The following is a 24,281-nucleotide window of genomic DNA, read 5'->3' on the forward strand; positions in this document are numbered from 1 at the left end:
TGTGGAGGCCTTTGGTTTTGTTTTCCTGGGCAATTCAGGGAGACTCAGGAGGGGTGTGGTGGCTCACACCGGTAATCCCAGCACTTTGGGAGGATGAGGTGGGAGGATCACTTGAGGCCAGGAGTTTGAGACCAGCCTGGGCAACATAGTGAGACTCCATCTCCAAAAAAAATTTTAAAAGTCTGCCAAGTGTGGTGGTGCGCACCTGTACTTGGGAGGCTGCAGCAGGAGGATGGCTTGAACCCAGGAGGTTGAGGCTGCAGTGAGCCACGACCACATCACTGCAGTCCAGCCTGGGCGACAGAGTGAGACCCTGTCTCAAAAAAAAAAAAAAAAAAAAAGACTCTGAAAACAATCATTTCATACCTGTTGTGAATAAAGAAAATAAAAAGAAAAAAAAGATATTTTACACTCACTAGTGTCATCAAAATGCAGGCTTTCAGGCCAGGCGTGGTGGCTCACGCCTGAAATCCCAGCACTTTGGGAGGCCGAGGCAGGTGGATCACAAGGTCAGGAGATTGATACCATCCTAACACGGTGAAACCCCATCTCTACTAAAAATACAAAAAATTAGCTGGGCATGCTGGCACACAGCTGTAGTCCCAGCTATTCAGTAGGCTGAGGCAGGAGAATCACTTGAACCCAGGAGGTGGAGGTTGCTGAGACCGTACCACTGCACTCCAGCCTGGACAACAGAGCAAGACTCCGTCTCAAAAAAAAAAAAAAAATGGCTGGGTGCAGTGGCTCACGCCTATAATCTCAGCACTTTGGGAGGCCAAGGTGGGTGGATCGTGAGGTCAGGAGTTCAAGACCAGCCTGGCCAAGATGGCAAAATCCCGTCTCTACTAAAACTACAAAAATTAGCCAGGCGTGGTGGCAGGCGCCTGTAATCCCAGCTACTTGGGAGGCTGAGGCAGGAGAATCACTTGAACCTCGGGCAGCAGAGGTTGCAGTGAGCCGAGATCGCACCACTGCACTCCAGCCTGGGCAACAGAGAGAAACTCAGTCTCAAAAAAAAAAAAAAAAAAAAAAGCAGGTTCTCATAGCACCTGTTTTGTTTAGAGGAGAAAAAACCTGGCAGACACCACTTTAGCAAATGATCATGACCTTCATCACCAGTAAAAGACAGGTCAGTATCATAAACCCCACGATAGGATGCTCTGGGAGGGATGCAACACCATTTTGGGGGAATTTAATGTCAAAAATGCATTATCTAGCCTGGGCAACAATCAAGACCCCAACTCTAAAAAATAAAAAACTAGCCAGGTGTGGTGGCATGCACCTGTGGTCCCAGCTACTTGAGAGGCTGAGGCAGGAGGATCACTTGAGCCTGGGAGTTCAAGGCTGCAGTGAGCTATAGGCAAACACCAAAGAGACTGCTGAAGTCATCTTTGTACTCCAAGTGCCAAACACAAGCCTCGGCGCACAGAATTTCGGGAGGCATTTAGGGAATGAATCAGGGCTCTTCTCTCTAGCCCATGGCCTCATTTTCTGTTGGCCTCTTAATACCTTCAACACGTCTGAGGCCAAACGCATCTTCCTTCCTCATTCTCCTTTTCCCCCTGGATTTCCCCCAGGCGGCCAAGAGAAAAACCTCAGATTCTCAGTCCTCCGCAGCCCGCTCCCCCAGGCCTAGCAGCTGCCTGCCCTGCTCTCTCCTCACCTCTGAAGCCCCCTGCTAACACCTGGCCAGGACCCTTATGCCTCTCACTTTAATAAGTACCCCCTCCCTGCCAGGTGCAGTGGCTCACGCCTGTAATCCCAGCACTTTGGGAGGCCTCGGTGGGTGCATCACCTGAGGTCAGGAGTTCGACACCAGCCTGGCCAACAGAGGGAAACCCCGTCTCTACTAAAAATACAAAAATTAGCCAGGCATGGTGGCAGGTGCTTGTAGTCCTAGCTACTTGGGAAGCTGAGGCAGGGGAATCACTTGAACCCGGGAGGCGGAGGTTGCAGTGAGCCAGGATGGCGCCACTGCACTCCAGCCTGGGTAACAGAGCGAGACTCCATCTCAAAAAAACAAAACAAAACAAAACAAAAATAAGTGCTCCCTCCCAAACAGCTTCTCCAACTCTGCTTTCTAACCCTCTTGTACATCTCAGATGGGGGGGCAGAAAGGATTAAGCTTCCTGAACTAACGTTCTGATCCTGTCTTTTACACACCTCCCCTGGATCTCTAGAATGAAATTCAAATTCCTTAGGCTGACAGTCAAAGCCGATCACAATACGGTCCTTCCCTTGCTATCAACAATATTTGCCGGTGCCCTTCCCTTCCATCCCCTCATCTATACCTCCCTCTCCACAATCCCCTTCCAGAGTGTAAGTGAGGATCCACTACTCCCATGTGCATCAGCGTGTCTGTCCCCACCCCCATGACTGTGCTCCACCCTGAATCCCACCCACTTGGTCCCCTGTCCTCACCTTACCCACCCTTTTATGGCCCAATTTAAACAGCACTTCCCACGATGCCTGGACGTGCCCAGCAGAAAGCAAACACCCTCTAAATTAGCCAGGCATGATGGTGTGCACCTGTAAGCCCAGCTACTCGGGAAGCTGAGGCACAAGAACCTCTTAAGCCTGGGAGGCGAAGTTGAGCAGTGAGCTGAGATTGCACCACCGCTCTCCAGCCTGGGTGACAGGGTAAGATCCTGTCTCAAAAAGTAAACAAACAAAACAAAACAACAACAACAAAAAGAATGAAAGAAAACACCCTCTTAGCAAGTTCCTTTTCAGTTCTCTATGTTCACTTTATCTCTTCAACTAGACTATAAGCAACTGAGGGCAAAACCACTCACCTGCCTCTCCCCACAAAGAAGCTGGCATGATGTAAGAAGACCGCCACAAAGTGAATAATCCAGTCTAAACCCATTCCACATGTTCCAGTGTGCTCCTTTAAAATGTCCCTCACGAGGCCAGGCACGGTGGCTCAGGCCTGTAATCCTAGCACTTTGGGAGGCTGAGATGGGAGGATCCCTTGAGGCCAGGAGTTAAGAGACCAGCCTGGACAACGTAGAGCAGCACTGTCTCTAGATAAAATTATTAGTCGGGTATGGTGGTAGGCACCTCAGCTACCCCAGAGCCCAGGAATTTGAGGCTGTGGTGAACTATGATCACTCCACTGCACTCCAGCCTGGGCAGCAGAAGCAGACCCCAACTCAAAAAAATACTTAATAAAATGACCCTCATGGAAATCTCCTAAAATCCTTCCACTCCCGAGTCTTGGCATGGCCCACATAACCCTCCTCGCTCAGAGCCCTCTGCCTACTTTTCCAGCCTCCTCTATTACATACTAAGCTACTTAACAGTAGCCCAGCTGTGTCCCGGTAGCTTCATGACTTTGCAAACGCTGACTCCTCTCCCAGGCGACTGTGCCCCACTTTCTAAGTCCTACTCCTCCTTCACAACCCCCCTCAACTACCACCTTCCAGGAGCCTTCCTGACCTTCCCTCTAACCATCCCCTTTCTGGATGTGGGTAGGAGAGCCTTGTGATTTCTCCCAGCTCAGTATATATCACACTGACAACACCTTGTCGCTGACTCTGCTTTGTCTTTTCCACCAAACAATGCACTCCCAAAAGACAGAGATCTTGTCTGGCACCCAGTAAGGGTTTATGCAACAAAAGAAATGAAAACTGCCAGTTCAAATGCAGAAATCGTGACTTGTGTCTTCTATCCCATAAAGCATGTCTTAAAGTGGAAAGCATCTTCTAAGACTAGTTAGTTAAACAGGAGAAGCAGTGGCAAGACGCCACTGCAATTTATTTGAGACAGGTGGCAATCAACAGTCAACTCCCAGGGCACACGTTTATCCTGCAGACCTCAAATTCCACCCTCCCCAATCCCCACCTTCTCTGCACCAGATAGAGAAGGCAGCAAGGTCAAGTCCCCATGGCTCTCACCTTTTCTCTCTGGAGAGCTGGCACAAACTGTCCCTTCTGGATGAAGACACCAGCTCCTTAGGAGGAATGACTTGTTTGAGTTCCCATCTTGATACAAACCACAAACAACAAAAACCGGGCAAATCTGAAAGGCTTGCTGACTCAGCGACACAAATTCCAAGGCACCTTTGCCAACTAGGAAGAAGATGATCAGGTTTTAAATTAAGAAACAGCAGTTAGTAAAAACAAAGGTACAGATGTTGGATCCGTGTGCTGTGCCTGGGGACTGAAAATCACCAGATTTATTTTCCAATAGCCTGGGTGGAGCAGGAGGTACAACAGTCTTCCTCCACCCACTTAACAATCAAGGAGATGGTTGAAAAAACAACAAAAAGCAAACAAACAAAAAAACCCTGAGCTCTTTTTAAAATTTTTTATTATTATTAGTTTTTGGAGACGGAGTCTTGCTCTGTCACCCAAGCTGGAGTGCAGTGGTGTGATCTCGGCTCACTGCAGCCTCCGCCTCCCAGGTTCAAGCTACTCTCCTGCCTCAGCTTCCCGAGTAGCTGGGATTATAGGCTCGAGTCACCACGCCTGGCTCTGAGCCCTTTTCTTAAAAAAAAAAAAAGTTCGTTTTTTTAGTTTCTTTGTTTTTTGTTTTTTGAGATGGGGTCTACCTCTGTCGCCCATGTTGCAGTGCAGTGGTGTGATCACAGCTCACTGCAGCCTCCAACTCCTGGGCTCAAGCGATCCTCCTGCCTCAGCCTCCCAGGTAGCTGGGACTACAGGCACCCACCAACACGCCCATCTGATTTTTTATAGAGACAGTGATCTCAGGAATCCTCTTCGTTTCCCAGGCTTGTCTCAAATTCCTGGACTCAAATGATCCTTCCACCTCGGCCTCCCAAAGGGCTGGGATTACAGGCATGAGCCACCGTGCCTGGCCTGAGCCCTTTTACAGAAAACTCTAAAAGGACTTCATAAGCCAGTCTGGCAGCTAAGCATCCAGGAAATCAACACACCAGAGAGGGTAAATATTTAAGGTCACAGAGCAACCGAATCAGAGGGTTTGCTATCCGGATGGCTTAAGCCCGGATGGTGGCTACCAGAAAGTCTACCTTCTAGAGCGCTAGAGGAGCTAGGAAGGCATGCAGAAATATTCTGAGTTTCTCAAGGGTCCAGGCGTCTGTACACATGCTATTTATTTCCATCGCTGTTGGCGCTTAGAGAAGTGGAGCCAGCTTGGAGGAGGAGGGCAGCTGGCTGAGACAGTCGCGATGAAAGCGCAGCTCCAGAAAAGGGAACCGAGTTCTAAATCTTTGTCGGCACCCCTTACGCACCCCAAAAAGTGACCCAGGGCCCCAGGAACTCCTGGGAAGATCCCCCACAGGAAAGCAGGGAAGCAGAGTTAGGAAGCAAACTCCTCCAAAGTACAACCCCCGGCACAGTGAGTCCCTTCACCTGGGGGTAGACCCCAGCAGGACCAACCCCTCGTCAGGGAGCCGGTGGCAATCTCGTCACCGCCTCCTCCGGGTACTTTGGGAAGGGGTGCGCGCCTTCCGAGCGACCCGGAACCGCGCCCCTCCGCCTGCGAGCCCCTCAGCCTTCATCCGAACGTCCCCTTTCGCACCCGGCACCCTGTCCCGTCCAAAGCTGCCGGCGCCTCCCAAGTCCCCCAACTCCCGCCCTCAGGACCTTGATCCCGGAGACCGATCCCCCCGACACCCCCGATCTCCCGGGACCCCCGGGTGTCCCCGCCGCCCTGGCCGTCGGCCCCCCTCACACCCACGCCCGCCTCCTTCCGGTCCCAGCTAGGCTCCGGCTCCCCGCGCCACCCCGCGCCCCTGGGACCGCAGCCCTAGCGACGCGCAGGTGGCCTGCCCGCCCTCTCACCGAGGCTGAGGAGGACAAGAGGACGGGGCTGAGGGCACCACCGCGCTCGGGCTGCAGCTCCGGCTTGGCCTGGGCAGGGCTCTGGCTGTGGCTCCGACTCTCAGAAGGCAGCCAGAGTGAAACTCGGCATCGCAGCTTCCGAGCGAGCCGCTGCGCATGCCCGGGGCGTGCGGCCTTCTGGGAAATGTAGTCCCGGTAGGGCCCAGGGCCGGGCAGAAGGCGGGGCTCAGCGGGGAAGGGCTCAACCCAAGGCGCACCTGCTCCGGTCTATGTTTTCTTCCTTCGCCTGCTCACTCATTGACTTATTCCTTCATTAATTACTGCCTTAATTTTAACTAGTTTTTACTAATACATACATGGTGCCAGTACATACATGTGCTACTGTTTCTCTTTTTTTGTTTTTAAAATTAATTTTATTTTTCTTTTTTGTACAGATGGGGGTTTTGCAATGCTGCAACGTTGCTCAGGCCGATCTCAAACTCCTGGCCTCAAGCGATCCTCTTGCTTCATTCAGCCTCCCAAAGCACTGGGGTTGCAAGTGTGAGCCATCGAGCACAACCTTTTTAAATTTAAATTTTTGTCTTTTTCTTTTCTTTTTTTCTTTCTTTCCTATTTATTTTTAATATTTATTTATTTATTTAGCTACTGTGTAGTGGGAGTACGGGAGTGGATAGGTGAATCAGAAATGGTTTCTTGGCTGGGCACAGTGGCTCATGCCTGTAATCCCTGCACTTTGAGAGGCAGAGGTGGGCGGATCACCTGAGGTCGGGAGTTCCAGACCAGCCTGGCCATCATGGCGAAACCCCGTCTCTACTAAAAATACCAAAAAAAAACTAGCCGGGCGTGGTGGCTCGTGCCTGTAATCCCAGCTACTCAGGAGGCTGAGGCAAGAGAATCGCTTGAACCCGGGAGGCAGAGGCTGTAGTGAGCCAAGATCCATTGCACTCCAGCCTGGGCGACGGAACAGGAATCCTTCTCAAAAGAAAAAAAAAAAAAAAAAAAGAAGAAGAAGAAAAAAGAAAAAGAAAAGGTTTCTCGCCGGGAGCGGTGGCTCACGCCTGTAATCCCAGCACTTTGGGAGGCCGAGGCAGCCAGATCACAAGGTCAAGAGATTGAGACCATCCTGGTCAACATGGTGAAACCCGGTCTCTACTAAAAATACAAAAATTAACTGGGTGTGGAGGCCGGGCGCAGTGGCTCACACCTGTAATCCCAGCACTCTCGGAGGCCGAGGCGGGCGGATCACGAGGGCAAGAGATCGAGACCAGCCTGGCCAACATGGTGAAAACTCATCTCTACTAAAAATACAAAAATCAGCCAGGCATCGTGGCGGGCATCTGTAATCCCAGCTACTCGAGAGGCTGAGGCAGGAGAATTGCTTGAACCTGGGAGGTGGAGGTTGCAGTGAGCTGAGATTGTGCCATTACATTCCAGCCTGGATGATGGAGCGAGACTCCATCTCAAAAAAAAAAAAAAAAAATTAAGCCAGTCATCGTGGCATGTGCCTACAGTCCCAGTTACTTGGGAGGCTGAGGCAGGCAGATCAGTCGAGCCCAGGAGGTCGAGGCTGCAGTGAGCTTGATTGCACCACTGTACTCCAGCCTGGGCGACAGAGCAAGACCTTACCTCTAAAAAATAAAATAATAAAATAAAATAAAAATAAATAAATAAATTTGTATGCCTTTTCTCTCATTTATCTGCCATTTGCAAATTGATTTTCCACTGAAACTTCAGAAAGCCAAGGGGAAGGCTCTCTCTTGGCCCGGATACCACTGAGTGGACAGTCCCCACTGAGGGCCCATGATCCCTGCCCACTATCCCTGAGGGGCTGGGCTCCTCCTGGGATCCCGTGGAGACCCTCAGAGGGTGGGAAGGTTTCTCTCCCGATTTGTGACATGAGGTGTCTGGGACCCTGCCAGCTCAAAAATTCCACTAAGTGAGGTTCACCTTCACAGCGGCTGGGGAAAGAGTTTGCAGAGCAGATGGTCCGGAGGGCGGTGGAGGAGGGATTACAATCACTTTGTGGATCAGGGCCTGGGAGGCGCCCAGGACCTTCATTGTGTTTCTTTAAATGAAGCTGTTAATTAGAAAGCAGCGGCCCTTCCCCCCGGGGCTTGGCTCACCCCATTAGCCAGCAGAGCTGCTGCCAATTGCTCAGCCTGTCGGGCTGCCTATCCCTCCTACTCCTGGCCTGGCATCTCTCCTGGATGGTGGAGCCAACCTTCTTGCTGCTCTTCCTGTTCACAGCTGACCGTAACTGCCCTCTGCCTATTACCTGCCATGGCTCCCATTGTCCCTGACCTACCCGTTTCCTGAGCTCTCATCAAAATCTCCTCCTCACTGGCTACCCCAAAGGCCTTGATGTTCACTGCGAGTCCCAGGTGCTTGTACACTTGCACACCTTTTAAAATTATTATTATTATTTTGAGACAGAGTCTTGCTCTGTCGCTCAGACTGGAGTGCAATGGCACAGTCTCAGCTCACTGCAACCTCTGCCTCCCGGGTTCAAGCGATTCTCCTGCCTCAGCCTCTCGAGTAGCTGGGATTACAGATGACCGCCACGATGCCTGGCTAATTTTTGTATTTTTAGTAGAGATGGGTTTTCACCATGTTGGCCAGGCTGGTCTCAAGCTCCTGACCTCAGGTGATCCGCCTGCCTCAGCCTCCCAAAGTGCTGGGACTACGGGCATGAGCCACTGTGCCTGGCCCCGGCCAAATTTTTATTATTATTTTTTAAGAGTTAGGGTCTTGCTCTGTTGCCCAGGCTGGAGTGCAGTGGCACAATCCTAGATCACTGCAGCCTCCAACTCCTGGGCTCAAGTGATCCTCCAGCCTCAGCCTCCTGAGTAGCTGGGATAACAGATGCATGCCACCGTGCCCAGTTCCATTTCCACTCTTTTTGCTGGGCTTTTCTCTCTGCCCTCTCCCATCCTCCTCTGCCTGGCATTGGTCCACTCTTTATTTAAGCCTCGGGTTAGGTGAGCATGCCTAACAGCAACTCTTCCCTGACCTGAGCCCAGGCCTGGGTTAGGAGCCTCTCTCCAGCTCTTTCTATTTTTTTTTTATTTTAAGAGACAGGGTTGGCTGGGCACAGTGGCTCATGCCGGTAATCCCAGCACTTCGGGAGGCTGAGTTGGGCGGATCACTTGAGGTCTGGAGTTCGAGACCAGCCTGGCCAACATGATGAAACCCTGTCTCTACTAAAAATATAAAAATTAGCTGGGCATGGTAGTGGGTGCCTGTAATCACAGCTACTTAGGAGGCTGAGGCAGGAAAATTGCTTGAACCTGGGAGGCGGAGATTGCAGTGAGCCAAGATCACACCACTGCACTCCAGCCTGGGCAACAGAGCAAAACCCTGTCTCAAAAAAAAAAAAAGAGAGAGAGAGAGGGTCTGGCTATGTTGCCCAGGCTAGTCTTGAACTCCTGGCTCAAGCGGTCCTCCCAGCTGGGCCTCCCAAAGTGTTGGGGTCACAGATGTGAGCCACTGCACCAGGCCCCCAGCCCTTTGGGGACTCACTGCCATCTCTGCCCAACTCCCAGTGCTCTGAGGCTCTCTTGGGGTGAAGACAAGACCTGGTCCAACTTCCTTCCAGGTCCCCAGGCCCTGGCCCCATAGAGCAGGCCTCACAGAGTCTGCTGGCGATTGGAGGTAGGGGGTATTTTAAGGAGGGTGATCCTGGCTGGCACCAACCTGAATCGCATTGAATAGCTCATTTCTCAAGCTGAGCTCCCGCCCTGCTAGGAAGCTGCTCCTGGTGAAGGCTGGACCAAGGATATATCCAGCCTGTCCACCCATCCTCGGGCCACTTGGACACTCACCCGGGGTCCACGCAGCCCTGGATGTCAGCTACCCACGAGTGCTTCTGCAGAGAGTCGATGGTCTCCAAGATGTATTCGGCTCCATCCTCTACCTGGGGAGGAAGGTGGCCGGGAGTGCAGAACACGGTCAGCAGATGGGCTCCAGACCACAGGACATAGGGTCAGAGTGGCTCAAATGGCTGATCCCCCTCTCCCACAGCAGGGCTCAAGGGCATGAGCAGCAGGAAAGAAAGTGGGGTCACCGTCGGGCACCACCTGGAACTCAGGCCAGGGACCCAGCTCACACTCTGTGAGCCTGCAGCTCACACTCTGTATTCCCTCCCTTCTGGGCCTCCCCACTGGGGATATGTCCCACCCCACTGATCTCAGCTCCTCTGCCTTAGAGACGCAGCCTCTGAGGAGGCCATGCTGGCAGGGGGAGGGATGGGTGGCCCAGCATCCCCAACCCATGCCCTGGCACCCCAGGGGTGGGGTTCAAGTTGAGTGGAGAGACAGGCTGGCCAAGCACACTGAGTAGGGGGGCTTGCATGTCTTAGTGCCTGGAGTTCTACCGGCATGGCCATGCGCTTGAGATACGAAGCCTCTGAAGGGGAAGAGGGCAGGAGACATCCCTGCTGGGGCCAGGCCCAGAGCATAACCCTGCATTCTGCTCAACTCCTCCCAACGGCCCTGTGAGGGAGAGGAGCCATTTCCCCCATTTTATAGATGAGAAGACCAAGGTTCAGGGAGGCCAAGGAACTTGCTCAAAGTCACACAGCAGCCAGTGGCAGGGCCAGGGCCTGAACCCAGGTCTCTGGGACACCCAGGTCCCGTGCTGTTGGCTTCCGGTGGTGTGCCTCTTGTCAAAATGCAGTTGTTGGGCCGGGCATGGTGGCTCACGCCTGTAATCCCAGCACTTTGAGAGGCTGAGGAGGGCAGATCTCCTGAGCTCAGGAGTTCGAGACCAGCCTGGGCAACATGGTGAAACGCTGTCTCTACCAAAAATACAGAAATTAGCCAAGCATGGTGGCGTGTGCCTTTGGTCCCAGCTACTCAAGAGGCTGAGGTGGGTGGATCACCTGAGGTCAGGAGTTTGAGACCAGCCTGGCCAACATGGTGAAACCCTGACTCTACTAAAAATACAAAAATTAGCCAGGTGTGGTGGTACGTGTCTGTAATCCCAGCTACTTGGGAGGCTGAGGCACAAGAATCGCTTGAACCCGGGAGGCGGAGGTTGCAATGAGCTGAGATTGCGATGTTGCAATCCAGCCTGGAGGATAGAGCGAGACTGTCTCAAAACAAAAACAAAAACAAAAACAAAGCATTTTAGGTCAATATAGCAAGGAATCCTCTTCCTTGAAAGCACACCACCTGGGTGTACCATCATGCCTCTGATCCAGCTGGGTGCTGTCGGGATCGCCTCCCTGACTGTCTTCCCCTCCACAATTCTCCCTCCCCTGCAGGTCTCTGATCAGGCTGTCCCCTCCAATGCTGAACCCCACCCCCCAGACCCTGCACAGCTCTCCCACCCAGCCCAGCTCCTCCTCCCCTGCTGGGTCTCTAGGGTTTGCCCGTGTGTGTTCCTCAGGGGTTGGTGACCTAACCTGGGCAGGGAAGAGGGGCTGTCTGAGGTCGGTGGGGCAGAAGGTGGGGCTCTGAGGGCCTTGGTTGGCTCCCACCCCCCACTGGGCGATCTCTGGGTGGAGACCCTCCGAAGCTCCAGTGCTATGAGATCCCCCGCGCGCAGGAGCTGAAAGGATTTGCAAATTTGGGTTATTAGAAGGGCCCAGCCTCCTGAGGGCTCAGCCGCCAGTAGGTGGCCTCCCCTTCTGGAGAATGGAGAGGCTGAAATAGGGCTGACTGCAGTCCCTCAGTGATGTGTAGGAGGGACGCAGGTGGCTCACGGAGCATGGCTGGGGTGAGTGGGGCCCGTGGGAAGTCATGCCACACCTGTTTGCCTGCAGCTGCTTCCAGGGCACAGCCTCAGGACCGGGGTCACCATGACCCCTCTCCCTCAGGCCTGGCCACTGCACCCCCATGGCGCCCCCCACACACTTGCCTTGGCCTTGCCCTGGAAGTTGAAGGTCAGCACGTACTCCCCAGGCCGAGTCTCACTTTGGCGGATCACGAAGAGGCCGTGGTTCCGGGGCCCCCCTGCCAGAACCAGTTGAGCAGCCTTGACCCGGGACAGTGTCCCGTGGAACCATGGGTAGTCGGATAGCTCCAGCTCGGGTTCAGCCTCGGGATCCGTCTCTGCACCCTGTTCCCCTGAGGTGGGGATGACAGTGTGAGGAACATGGGGGGAAGGAGAAAGGGGGACAAATAAATAAATGTGAGAAGAGAGGTGACATCTTGTTGGTTTTTTTACATGCAAAATGCTGTTGGAATAATTTTTTAAAAGTTTGTTGGGTTTTAGTTTTTTTTTTTTTTTTTGAGACGAAGTTTCGCTCTTGTCGCCCAGGCTGGAGTGCGATGCTGCAATCCCGGTGGCTGACTGTAACCTCTGCCTTCCGGGTTCAAGCGATTCTGCTGCCTCAGCCTCCCAAGTAGCTGGGATTACAGGCGCCCGCCACCACACCCAACTAATTTTTGTATTTTTAGTAGAGATGGGGTTTCACCGTGTTGGTCAGGCTGGTCTCAAACTCCTGACCTCAGATGATCCACCCACCTCGGCCTCCCAAAGTGCTGCGATTATAGGCATAAGCCATTGCGCCTAGCCTTATTTTTTATTTTTTAGAGATGGAGTCTTGCTGTGTTCCCCAGGCTGGTCTCAAACTCCTAGGCTCAAGTGATCCTCCTGCCTTGGCCTCCCAAAGTGCTGGGATTACAGGTGTGAGCCACTGCACCTGGCCTGAATATTTTTTTGTTTGAGACAGAGTCTTGCTCTGTTGCCCAGGCTGGAATGCAGTGGCGTGATCTCGACTCACTGCAACCTCCGTCTTGCAGGTTCTAGTGATTCTCCTGCCTCAGCCTCCCGAGTATCTGGGATTACAGTCATGCACCACTATACCAGGCTAATTTTTGTATTTTTAGTAGAGACAGGGTTTCACCATGTTGCTCAGGCCGGTCTTAACTCCTGAGCTCAGGCAATCCACCCGTCTTGGCCTCCCAAAGTGCTGGGATTACAGGTGTGAGCCACTGCGCCCAGCCAAATAATTTTATTTATTTATTTAACTTATTTTTTGAGATAGGGTCTCGCTCTGTCACCCAGGCTGAAGTCTAGTGGCACAATCATAGCTCACTGCAGCCTTGGCCTCCTGGGCTCAAGCAATCCTCCCACCTCAGCCTCCTGGGTAGCTAGGACTATAAGCCTGTGCCACAATGCCTGGCTAATTTTTGTTTATTTTTTGTAGAGACAGAGTCTTGTTGCCCAGACTAGTCTGGAAGTCCTGGGCTCAAACGATCCTCCTGCCTTGGCCGCTTGAAGTGCTGAGATTACAGGTATGAGCCACTGTGCCCAGCTGGAATAATTTTAGAGTTGGGCAGGGAGCTGACCCAACCCACTGGTGAAGTCTATGAGGTAAACTGAGGCACAGAGCTGTGAAGGACTATCCTGGAGTTGCTCTGTAAGTCATCAGCAAACTTAGGAACAAATCCAGTCACCTGTTCCCAATCCCTGATTCCAACCCTATGGACCCTTTTCTGTGAGCTCCTTCCTTCCCTCCCTCCCTCCCTCCCTCCCTCCTTTCTTCTTTTCTTTTCTTTTTTTTTTTTTTTTTTTTCACAGGGTCTCTCTCTGTTGCCCAGGCTGGAGTACAATGGTGTGATCACAGTTCACTGTAGGCTTGACCTCCTGGGCTCAAGTGATCCTCCCACCTCGGCCTCCCAAGTAGCTGGGACTACAGGCACAAAAATGTTTGTGGCCAGGCGTGGTGGCTCACACCTATAATTCCAGCACTTAGGTCAGGAGTTCAAGATCAGCCTGGCCAACACGGCAAAACCCCATCTCTACTAAAAATACAAAAATGAGCCAGGCGAGGTGGCGGGCACCTGTAATCTCAGCTACTCGGGAGGCTGAGACATGAGAATTGCTTGAACTTGGGGGTGGAGGTTGCAGTGAGTTGTGATCCGCCACTGCACTCCAGCGTGGGCAACAAAGTGAGACTCTTGTCTCAAGAATTTTGTACAGATAGCGTCTTGCTATGTTGTCCAGGCTAGTCTCAAACTCCTGGCTTCAAGTGATCCTCAGCCTCAAAAAACACTGGCTGGGATTACAGGTGTGAGACACTGCACCCAGCCCCTGTGAGCATTTTCTTTTCTTTCTTTTTTTTTGAGACATAGTCTCACTCTGTCGCCCAGGCTGGAGTGCAGTGGCGTGATCTCGGCTCACTGCAACCCCCGCCTCCCGGGTTCAAGTGATTCTCCTGCCTCAGCCTCCCGAGTAGCTGGGACTACATGTGTGCACCACCACACCCAGCTAATTTTTATATTTTTAGTAGTGATGGGGTTTTGCCATGTTAGCCAAGCTGGTCTCGAACTCCTGACCTCAGGTGATCCGCCCGCCTTGGCCTCCCAAAGTGTTGGGATTACAGGCGTGAGCCACCGCACCCGGCCCCTGTGAACATTTTCTATTGAAACTGGGTCCAGTGGGAGGGGCCAGGTTCCTAGACAAGTCTACAAAAGCCAGAAGTACTTCGGAGACGTGTGAAGGACCCAGGAGGATGAGATGTCACAGCTTCTGAGGCTTAGCAAGGTTTAGGGAGCCCATGGGTGGCCATGGCTGGGGGTGGGGGTCCAGGAGAGGTGGGATGGGAAGAGCAGCCTGTCCCCACTGGCACCTGTGTTATTGCTGTCACTGCCGCTGCCGCCCGGGGATTCCAGGGTCTGCAGAAAGGTCTCTAGCGGGACGTGGATCAGGGATTCTCTGACGGCATCTCGACCTCGGCTGTCGGGGGCTGTCACCACTGCACCCACGGCTGTCGTCTCTGGGGGGCGGGGCAGGTCGACTGCTGGGGAAGTGGCAGGTAAGATGCACGTATCTTTATCTGTCCACCCTGAGTGTGCCCCTCCTTCAACCCTGTCCCCCTCCCTACCATCAGTCAGGAGCTCACAGCTGCAGGAGGCCACGCGGCTGGCCAGACAGCCTCCTCGGGTACAGGAGAGCTCGGTGTCTTCCTCACTGTCACTGTGGAAACAAGAAATGGAAACCATGTCCTGCCGTGGGACTTGGACTCGGAACACAGGCTACTTATGTGGCGAGGCAGTGGCTGGCAGTCCCATGGCCCAGCATCTAGGCCTCCTGGCTCTGGTCACCTCCCTCTGCCTCCATGTCCCTCTGTCCCACCCTACACTGGCTCTGTGGCCACCGTGTGATTGACCAGGCCACTGTTGGGGCTCAGAAAACAATACCGCAAAACAAAGTCCTCAGCAGCAGCCTCGAACAAAAAAGTTTTTCTCTGACCTTCTCCTGCCTACTTGTCTCTCAGTCCTCTTCTCCCCAGAGGCACCAGAGAAACAAAAGTCCCTCTTTCCCAAGGTGGGTCACAGAAACCAGAACCCCTTTTTCCAAAACGTAGTCATAAAACCTAAAAATATTCTTTTTTTTTTTTGAGACGGAGTCTCACTCTGTTGCCAGGGCTGGAGTGCAGTGGCGCGATCTCGGCTCACTTTGCCTCTGCCTCCTGGGTTCAAGCGATTCTCCTGCCTCAGCCTCCTGAGTAGCTGGGATTACAGGCATCTGCCACCATGCCCGGCTAATTTTTTTGTATTTTTAGTAGAGATGAGGTTTCACTGTGTTGGCCAGGCTGGTCTCAAACTGACCTCGTGATCTGCCTGCCTCGTCCTCCAAAAATGCTGGGATTACAGGCGTGAGCCACTGCGCCCGGCCAACCTAAAAATATTCTATGTAAAAACTTGTCATAAAGAAATTATCCAGCCAGGCACAGTGGCTCATGTTTGTAATCCTAGCATTCTGGGAGGCTGAGGTGGGAGGATCACTTGAGGTCAGGAGTTTGAGATCAGCTTGGGCAACATAGCGAGACCCCCATCTTTTTTGTTTGTTTGTTTGTTTTGAGATGGGAGTCTTGCTCTGTCACCCAGGCTGGAGTGCAGTGGCATGATCTCAGCTCACCGCAACTTCTGCCTCCCGGGTTCAAGTGATTCCCCTGCCTCAGCCTCCTGAGTAGCTGGGATCACAAGCATGCGCCACCATGCCCAGCTAATTTTTTTTTTTCTTTTTTGTATTTTTTGCAGAGATGGGGTTTCACCATGTTGGCCACGCTGGTCTCAAACTGGTGATCTGCCCGCCTTGGCCTCCCAGAGTGTGGGGATTACAGGCGTGAGCCACTGCACCTGGCCGCGAGAACACGTCTTTTTTTTTTTTTTTTTTTTTTTTTTTTTTAGACAGAGTTTTGCTCTTGTTGCCCAGGCTGGAGTGCAATGGCGCAATCCTGGCTCACTGCAACCTCTGCCTCCCGGGGGTTCAAGCAATTCTCCTGCCTCAGCCTCCCGAGTAGCTGATATTACAGGCATGTACCACCACGCCCGGCTGATTTTGTATTTTTAGTAGAGATGGGGTTTCTCCATGTTGGCCAGGCTGATCTCAAACTCCCAACCTCAGGTGATCCGCCCACCTTGGCCTCCCAAAGTGTTGGGATTACAGGCATGAGCCACCGCGCCCGGCCCTGAGAATCTCGTCTTAATAAAAGAAAATTAGCTGGGCATGGTGGTGAGGCAGGGGGGTCAATGGAGTCCAGGAGTTGGAGGCTGCAGTGAGCTGTGATCATGCCCCACTGCCCTCCTGCTTGGGCAACGGAGCAGAAAAAAAAAAGTAAAAACAAAAGGAAAGAAAGAAAGGGAAGAAGGAAAGGAAAGCAAGAAAGAAAGAAAAAAAGAAAGAAAGAAATTACCCAATCTGCCTGGTTTGACTGTAGGTCATAAGACCCCCATTCAAGATAGGGTTCTGTCCCACACCCAGAAGGAAGGAATGCTACTCAGAGAGGCCAAGAAGAACCTGGACAGACAGGCCTGGCTGGGTCCCCTGCTCAGTCTATTCCCTTTAGATCCTACCCTTTGTGTCCAATCCTCTTTCTACACTGCTGTCCATACTTTGCTGAACCTAAGCATAAAAATGGACCATTTCCCTGTATCTTTTTTTTGAGACAGAGTCTCCCTCTGTTGCCCAGGCTGGAGTGCAGTGGCGTGATCTCGGCTCACTGCAACCTCTGCCTCCCAGGTTCAAGTGATTCTCCTGCCTCAGTCTCCCAAGTAGCTGGGATTACAGGCGCATGCCACCACCAGGCCCAGCTAATTTTTGTATTTTTAGTAGAGATGAGGTTTCACCATGTTGGCCAAGCTGGTCTCAAACTCCTGACCTCGTGATCTGCCTGCCTCGGCCTCCCAAAGTACTGGGATTACAGGCATGAGCCACCATGCCTGGGCTTTTTTTTTTTTTTTTTTTTTTTTGAGACTGAGTCTCACTCTGTCACCCAGTGGAGTTCAGTGGTGCAATCTCAGCTCACTGGAACCTCCGCATCCCAGGTTCAAGCAATTCTCCTGTCTCAGCCTCCCGAGTAGCTGGGATCACAGCGGGCCCGCCACCACCTCCAGCTAATTTTTGTATTTTTAGTAGAGATGGGGTTTCCCCATGTTGGCCAGGCTGGTCTCGAACTCCTGACCTCAGGTGATGTGCCTGCCTCAGCCTCCCAAAGTGCTGGGATTACAGGCGTGCACCACCACGCCCGGCCCTCCCCTGTATCTTTGAGTCTTCATTCTGAAGGCTCCTATGTATACACGTTAAATAAATTTACACGCTTTTTCTCCTATTAATCTGCCTTGTGCAGCTAAGCACTGTGGCTCATGCCTGTAATCCCAGTGCTTTGGGAGGCTGAGGCAGGCGGGTGTCTTGAACCCAGGAATTCAAGACCAGCCTGGGCAACATAGCACGATCCCGATCCTGTCTCTAAAAAAAAAAAAAAAAAGGCCAGTTGCAGTGGCTCACGCCTGTAATCCCTGCACTTTGGGATGATGAGGTTGTCAGATCACCTGAGGTCAAGAGTTCGAGATGAGCCTGACCACCATGGGGAAACCCCGTCTCTGCTAAAAATATAAAAATTAGCTGGGCTTGTTGGCAGGTGCCTGTAATCTCAGCTACTTGGGAGGCTGAGGCAGGAGAATTGCTTGAACCTGGGAGGTGGAGGTTGCAGTGAGCTGAGATTGTGCCATTACATTCCGGCCTGGATGATGGAGCGAGACTCCATCTCAAAAAAAAAAAAAAATTAAGCCAGTCATCGTGGCATGTGCCTACAGTCCCAGTTACTTGGGAGGCTGAGGCAGGCAGATCAGTCGAGCCCAGGAGGTCGAGGCTGTAGTGAGCTTGATTGCACCACTGTACTCCAGCCTGGCAAACAGAGCAAGACCTTACCTCTAAAACATAAAATAATAAAATAAAATAAAATAAAAATAAATAAATAAATTTGTATGCCTTTTCTCTCATTTATCTGCCATTTGCAAATTGATTTTCCACTGAAACTTCAGAAAGCCAAGGGGAAGGCTCTCTCTTGGCCCGGATACCACTGAGTGGACAGTCCCCACTGAGGGCCCATGATCCCTGCCCACTATCCCTGAGGGGCTGGGCTCCTCCTGGGATCCCGTGGAGACCCTCAGAGGGTGGGAAGGTTTCTCTCCCGATTTGTGACATGAGGTGTCTGGGACCCTGCCAGCTCAAAAATTCCACTAAGTGAGGTTCACCTTCACAGCGGCTGGGGAAAGAGTTTGCAGAGCAGATGGTCCGGAGGGCGGTGGAGGAGGGATTACAATCACTTTGTGGATCAGGGCCTGGGAGGCGCCCAGGACCTTAATTATGTTTCTTTAAATGAAGCTGTTAATTAGAAAGCAGCGGCCCTTCCCCCCGGGGCTTGGCTCACCCCATTAGCCAGCAGAGCTGCTGCCAATTGCTCAGCCTGTCAGGCTGCCTATCCCTCCTACTCCTGGCCTGGCATCTCTCCTGGATGGTGGAGCCAACCTTCTTGCTGCTCTTCCTGTTCACAGCTGACCGTAACTGCCCTCTGCCTATTACCTGCCATGGCTCCCATTGTCCCTGACCTACCCGTTTCCTGAGCTCTCATCAAAATCTCCTCCTCACTGGCTACCCCAAAGGCCTTGATGTTCCCTGCGAGTCCCAGGTGCTTGTACACTTGCACACCTTTTAAAATTATTATTATTAATATTTTGAGACAGAGTCTTGCTCTGTCGCTCAGACTGGAGTGCAATGGCACAGTCTCAGCTCACTGCAACCTCTGCCTCCCAGGTTCAAGCGATTCTCCTGCCTCAGCCTCTCGAGTAGCTGGGATTACAGATGACCGCCACGATGCCTGGCTAATTTTTGTATTTTTAGTAGAGATGGGTTTTCACCATGTTGGCCAGGCTGGTCTCAAGCTCCTGACCTCAGGTGATCCGCCTGCCTCAGCCTCCCAAAGTGCTGGGACTACGGGCATGAGCCACTGTGCCTGGCCCCGGCCAAATTTTTATTATTATTTTTTAAGAGTTAGGGTCTTGCTCTGTTGCCCAGGCTGGAGTGCAGTGGCACAATCCTAGATCACTGCAGCCTCCAACTCCTGGGCTCAAGTGATCCTCCAGCCTCAGCCTCCTGAGTAGCTGGGATAACAGATGCATGCCACCGTGCCCAGTTCCATTTCCACTCTTTTTGCTGGGCTTTTCTCTCTGCCCTCTCCCATCCTCCTCTGCCTGGCATTGGTCCACTCTTTATTTAAGCCTCGGGTTAGGTGAGCATGCCTAACAGCAACTCTTCCCTGACCTGAGCCCAGGCCTGGGTTAGGAGCCTCTCTCCAGCTCTTTCTTTTTTTTTTTATTTTAAGAGACAAGGTTGGCTGGGCACAGTGGCTCATGCCGGTAATCCCAGCACTTCGGGAGGCTGAGTTGGGCGGATCACTTGAGGTCTGGAGTTCGAGACCAGCCTGGCCAACATGATGAAACCCCGTCTCTACTAAAAATATAAAAATTAGCTGGGCATGGTAGTGGGTGCCTGTAATCACAGCTACTTAGGAGGCTGAGGCAGGAAAATTGCTTGAACCTGGGAGGCGGAGATTGCAGTGAGCCAAGATCACACCACTGCACTCCAGCCTGGGCAACAGAGCAAAACCCTGTCTCAAAAAAAAAAAAAAAGAGAGAGAGAGGGTCTGGCTATGTTGCCCAGGCTGGTCTTGAACTCTTGGCTCAAGCGGTCCTGCCAGCTGGGCCTCCCAAAGTGTTGGGGTCACAGATGTGAGCCACTGCACCAGGCCCCCAGCCCTTTGGGGACTCACTGCCATCTCTGCCCAACTCCCAGTGCTCTGAGGCTCTCTTGGGGTGAAAACAAGACCTGGTCCAACTTCCTTCCAGGTCCCCAGGCCCTGGCCCCATAGAGCAGGCCTCACAGAGTCTGCTGGCGATTGGAGGTAGGGGGTATTTTAAGGAGGGTGATCCTGGCTGGCACCAACCTGAATCGCATTGAATAGCTCATTTCTCAAGCTGAGCTCCCGCCCTGCTAGGAAGCTGCTCCTGGTGAAGGCTGGACCAAGGATATACCCAGCCTGTCCACCCATCCTCGGGCCACTTGGACACTCACCCGGGGTCCACGCAGCCCTGGATGTCAGCTACCCACGAGTGCTTCTGCAGAGAGTCGATGGTCTCCAAGATGTATTCGGCTCCATCCTCTACCTGGGGAGGAAGGTGGCCGGGAGTGCAGAACACGGTCAGCAGATGGGCTCCAGACCACAGGACATAGGGTCAGAGTGGCTCAAATGGCTGATCCCCCTCTCCCACAGCAGGGCTCAAGGGCATGAGCAGCAGGAAAGAAAGTGGGGTCACCGTCGGGCACCACCTGGAACTCAGGCCAGGGACCCAGCTCACACTCTGTGAGCCTGCAGCTCACACTCTGTATTCCCTCCCTTCTGGGCCTCCTCACTGGGGATATGTCCCACCCCACTGATCTCAGCTCCTCTGCCTTAGAGACGCAGCCTCTGAGGAGGCCATGCTGGCAGGGGGAGGGATGGGTGGCCCAGCATCCCCAACCCATGCCCTGGCACCCCAGGGGTGGGGTTCAAGTTGAGTGGAGAGACAGGCTGGCCAAGCACACTGAGTAGGGGGGCTTGCATGTCTTAGTGCCTGGAGTTCTACCGGCATGGCCATGCGCTTGAGATACGAAGCCTCTGAAGGGGAAGAGGGCAGGAGACATCCCTGCTGGGGCCAGGCCCAGAGCATAACCCTGCATTCTGCTCAACTCCTCCCAACGGCCCTGTGAGGGAGAGGAGCCATTTCCCCCATTTTATAGATGAGAAGACCAAGGTTCAGGGAGGCCAAGGAACTTGCTCAAAGTCACACAGCAGCCAGTGGCAGGGCCAGGGCCTGAACCCAGGTCTCTGGGACACCCAGGTCCCGTGCTGTTGGCTTCCGGTGGTGTGCCTCTTGTCAAAATGCAGTTGTTGGGCCGGGCGTGGTGGCTCACGCCTGTAATCCCAGCACTTTGAGAGGCTGAGGAGGGCAGATCTCCTGAGCTCAGGAGTTCGAGACCAGCCTGGGCAACATGGTGAAACGCTGTCTCTACCAAAAATACAGAAATTAGCCAAGCATGGTGGCGTGTGCCTTTGGTCCCAGCTACTCAAGAGGCTGAGATGGAAGGATCACCTGAGCCCGGGAGGAGGAGGTTGTAGTGAGCCGAGATCGCGCCATTGCACTCCAACCTGGGTGACAGAGTGGGACCCATCTCCAAACAAAGAAAAAAAAAACAAAAAAAATGTAGTTGTTGGGCTCCCAGGATGACAGAGCTGGGAGTGTTCTCGGAGACTGCCTTTAATCCCGCTCTGAACAGATGGGGAAACTGAGGCAGGTGAGCCCCTCTGCCTCAAGGCTGTCATGCATGATCAGCAGTTTAGAGGGTACCAGGTGGGCAGGGGCTGTGTCCCCAGCCCCCAGCCTGGGATGACTCAGGGTCCGGGGTTGGTAAACACTCGCTAAATGAATAAGTGAGTCTGTGACTAAACAAATGAGAACGGGCAGAAACACAAACACAACCAGAAGCTGGGAGAAGAGGGTGGGGGCTTCATGCAGGATGAGTGGGTGGGACCAGGCCTCCCCGGGGACATTGCTTCACCAACACCCTCTGATCCTTTGCGGAGGCCCAGGGACCACAGCTCTGGCAGCCTGGAGCCGTGTCCTCAGAAACCCCTGCAGGCCACCCTGGCAGCGGTGTGGGGCCTGGGAAAGGCTGGGCTGCCCCTAGACCCACCGGGATGCCTCCCCGCCCACACTTGATGCCTTTGTGCCCTCTGTGGGAGACCGCCCAGTTCCCACACTCCAGTGCCCTGGGACAGGAACATTTGCATAACTGCTGCCGGCTGGTGGAGGTGGGTGTGTGCTAGCTCCAGTGGGGGAAGGGAGGGCAGGAAGTGAAACTGATGAGCTTCGCCCAGGCCCAGGGGTAAATGGGAGCAAGGGGCCCAGATGTTGGGCGACGCCCGAGGCACCTGGCTGTGGAGCCCAGACTCAAGTCTTAGCTATGTGCTAGGCATCTGTCATAGGGTCTGGGAACCCCCAACACCAGGGCTCCCTCCCACTACTGTCCTGCCTTAGGCTCCTTCCCCTCGCTCCCCTACGGAGCTGTAGCACCTAAAGGGAAGGTGGCCTGGGGCAGCCGGAGGATCTCTGAGGTTAGGGGTGAGACCTCACCTTGAGGACGAATGTGTTATCCTTCTCTGGCATTTCCAGGGGCATGGTGATGCGGACCTCAATGATGGCTGACAGTGGGATGCTGACCTTGGGCCTGGAGGCCTGAGGGCCAGAAGAAGGACAGTGAGTGGCCCCAGCACTTCCCGACACCCTTTCCATCCCCTCCCCGCTGCCAGGCGTTAGAGTGGCCCTCAAATAGACTGCCACAGCCGCCCTGGTACAGAGGTATCCCAATCCCCATTTCACAGAGGGGGAAGCTGAGGAAGGCATTTCTTTGAAACAAGAAAGAAATTTTTCCTGGCTAGGCATGGTGGCTCATGCCTGTAATCCTAGCACTTTGGGAGGCCGAGACAGGAGGATGGCCTGAGTCCAGTAGTTCAAGGACAGCCTGGACAACATAGCAAGACCTTATCTTTACTCGAGACCAAAAAATGGGCTGGGTGCGGTGGTTCACGCCTGTAATCCCAGCACTTTGGGAGGCTGAGGCGGGCGGATCATCTGAAGTCAGGAGTTTGAGACCAGCCTGACCAACATGGAGAAACCCCATCTCTACTAAAAAATATACAAAATTAGCCAGGCGTGGTGGTGCATGCCTGTAGTCCCAGCTATCTGGGAGGCTGAGGCAGGAGAATCGCTTGAACCCAGGAGGCGGAGGTTGCGGTGAGCTGAGATTGCGCCATTGCACTCCAGCCTGGGCGACAAGAATGAAACTCCGTTTCACAGAAAAAAAAACGAAACAAAAAGAGACCAAAAAACTTAGCCGAGTGTGGTGGCATGCGTGCCTGTAGTTCCAGCTATTTGGGAAGCTAAGGTGGAAGGATCGCTGGATCAGGGGAGGTCGAGGCTGCAGTGAGCTATGATGGCACCACTATACCCCCACCTGGGTGATAGAGTGAGACGATGCCTCAAAAAAAGAAAAAGAAAAAAAAAAAAAAGGACCTCCTCCTATAGTCACCTTGCAAGTCCAGGACAGAACCAGAATTGACATCTGAGCCTCCCACCTCCAAGCCCTGAGGAGAAAACCCCACCTGGGCTGCCCTCTGCCCAATGCACCCACGAGATCTGTGGTTTTCTTATTTTTGACCTTGACCCATTGTGAGAAATACATTTAACACTGGGGCCCAATACACACATAAGCAGGTAAAAATATCTCTGAAACAAACATCTCACCAGACAATAGTTACCCTTCCTGTGTGTGATAGAGTGTGATATTTTCTATTCTATTCTAGTTCACGTTTTTAAAAATGCTGGTCTTGGCTGGGTGTGGTGGCTCACACCTGTAATTTCAGCACTTCGGGAGGCCAAGGAGGATGACTTGAGGTCAGGAATTCCAGACCAGCCTGGGCAACATGATGAAACCCCACCTCTACTAGAAATACAAAAATTAGCCAGGTGTGGTGGTGCGTGCCTGTAATCCCAGCTACTTGGGAGGCTGAGGCACGAGAATCACTTGGACCCGGGAGGCGGAGGTTGCAGTGAGCTGAGATTGCACCACTGCACTCCAGCCTGGGCGACAGAGTGACACCCTGTCTCAAAATATAAAATAAAATAAAATAAAAAAATAAAAAATGATGGGTCTTAAAACCTGGTTGCTTAAAGAAAAAATGCTGGTCTCCTACTACAGACCCCACCTTCCAGAGCAGGGCCTGGAGCCCCCGACTCAGAACGGGGCTCACTGTTTCCTGGAGTGAGTAAAAGGGACCAGCGTTCCCAACAACGCTGCGGGCAGGGTTGATCCAAGGTGAGCTGGCAGGGCTCTGTGGGACCACCACTCTGTGCCTGGCCCCACTCGCTCTGCCTCAAAGCTCCCTGCCGTGAGCCTGAGGCCCCCTTGGGGCTGGCCTGAGTGAGATTCCCAGCAGGGCTGTCTCCAGGACAGGAACTTTCTTAGGAGGAAATGGAAAGGCCACACATTTGATGGGCAGGCAGATGGGAATTCCAGGAAGAACTGGCCCCTGTCCAGCGGGTGCAGGGCTAGGCTTGGAGCATGAATGGGGCCTGGCTAACCCCGGTGTGTGGCCATCGTGCCGGCCAGCGGGGCTGGGGA

The 24,281-nt window shown here is 53.1% G+C and overlaps 1 pseudogene; it reads right to left on the reverse strand.

Annotated features, from left to right (window-relative positions):
* Positions 1-24,281, reverse strand: part of LOC107971854 (SH2B adapter protein 2-like) — a 49,882-nt pseudogene that overhangs the window by 16,700 nt on the left and 8,901 nt on the right.

The sequence above is a fragment of the Pan troglodytes genome, chromosome 6 (genome assembly GCF_028858775.2).
Source record: "Pan troglodytes isolate AG18354 chromosome 6, NHGRI_mPanTro3-v2.0_pri, whole genome shotgun sequence".
NCBI classification, from domain to species: Eukaryota; Metazoa; Chordata; class Mammalia; order Primates; family Hominidae; genus Pan; species Pan troglodytes.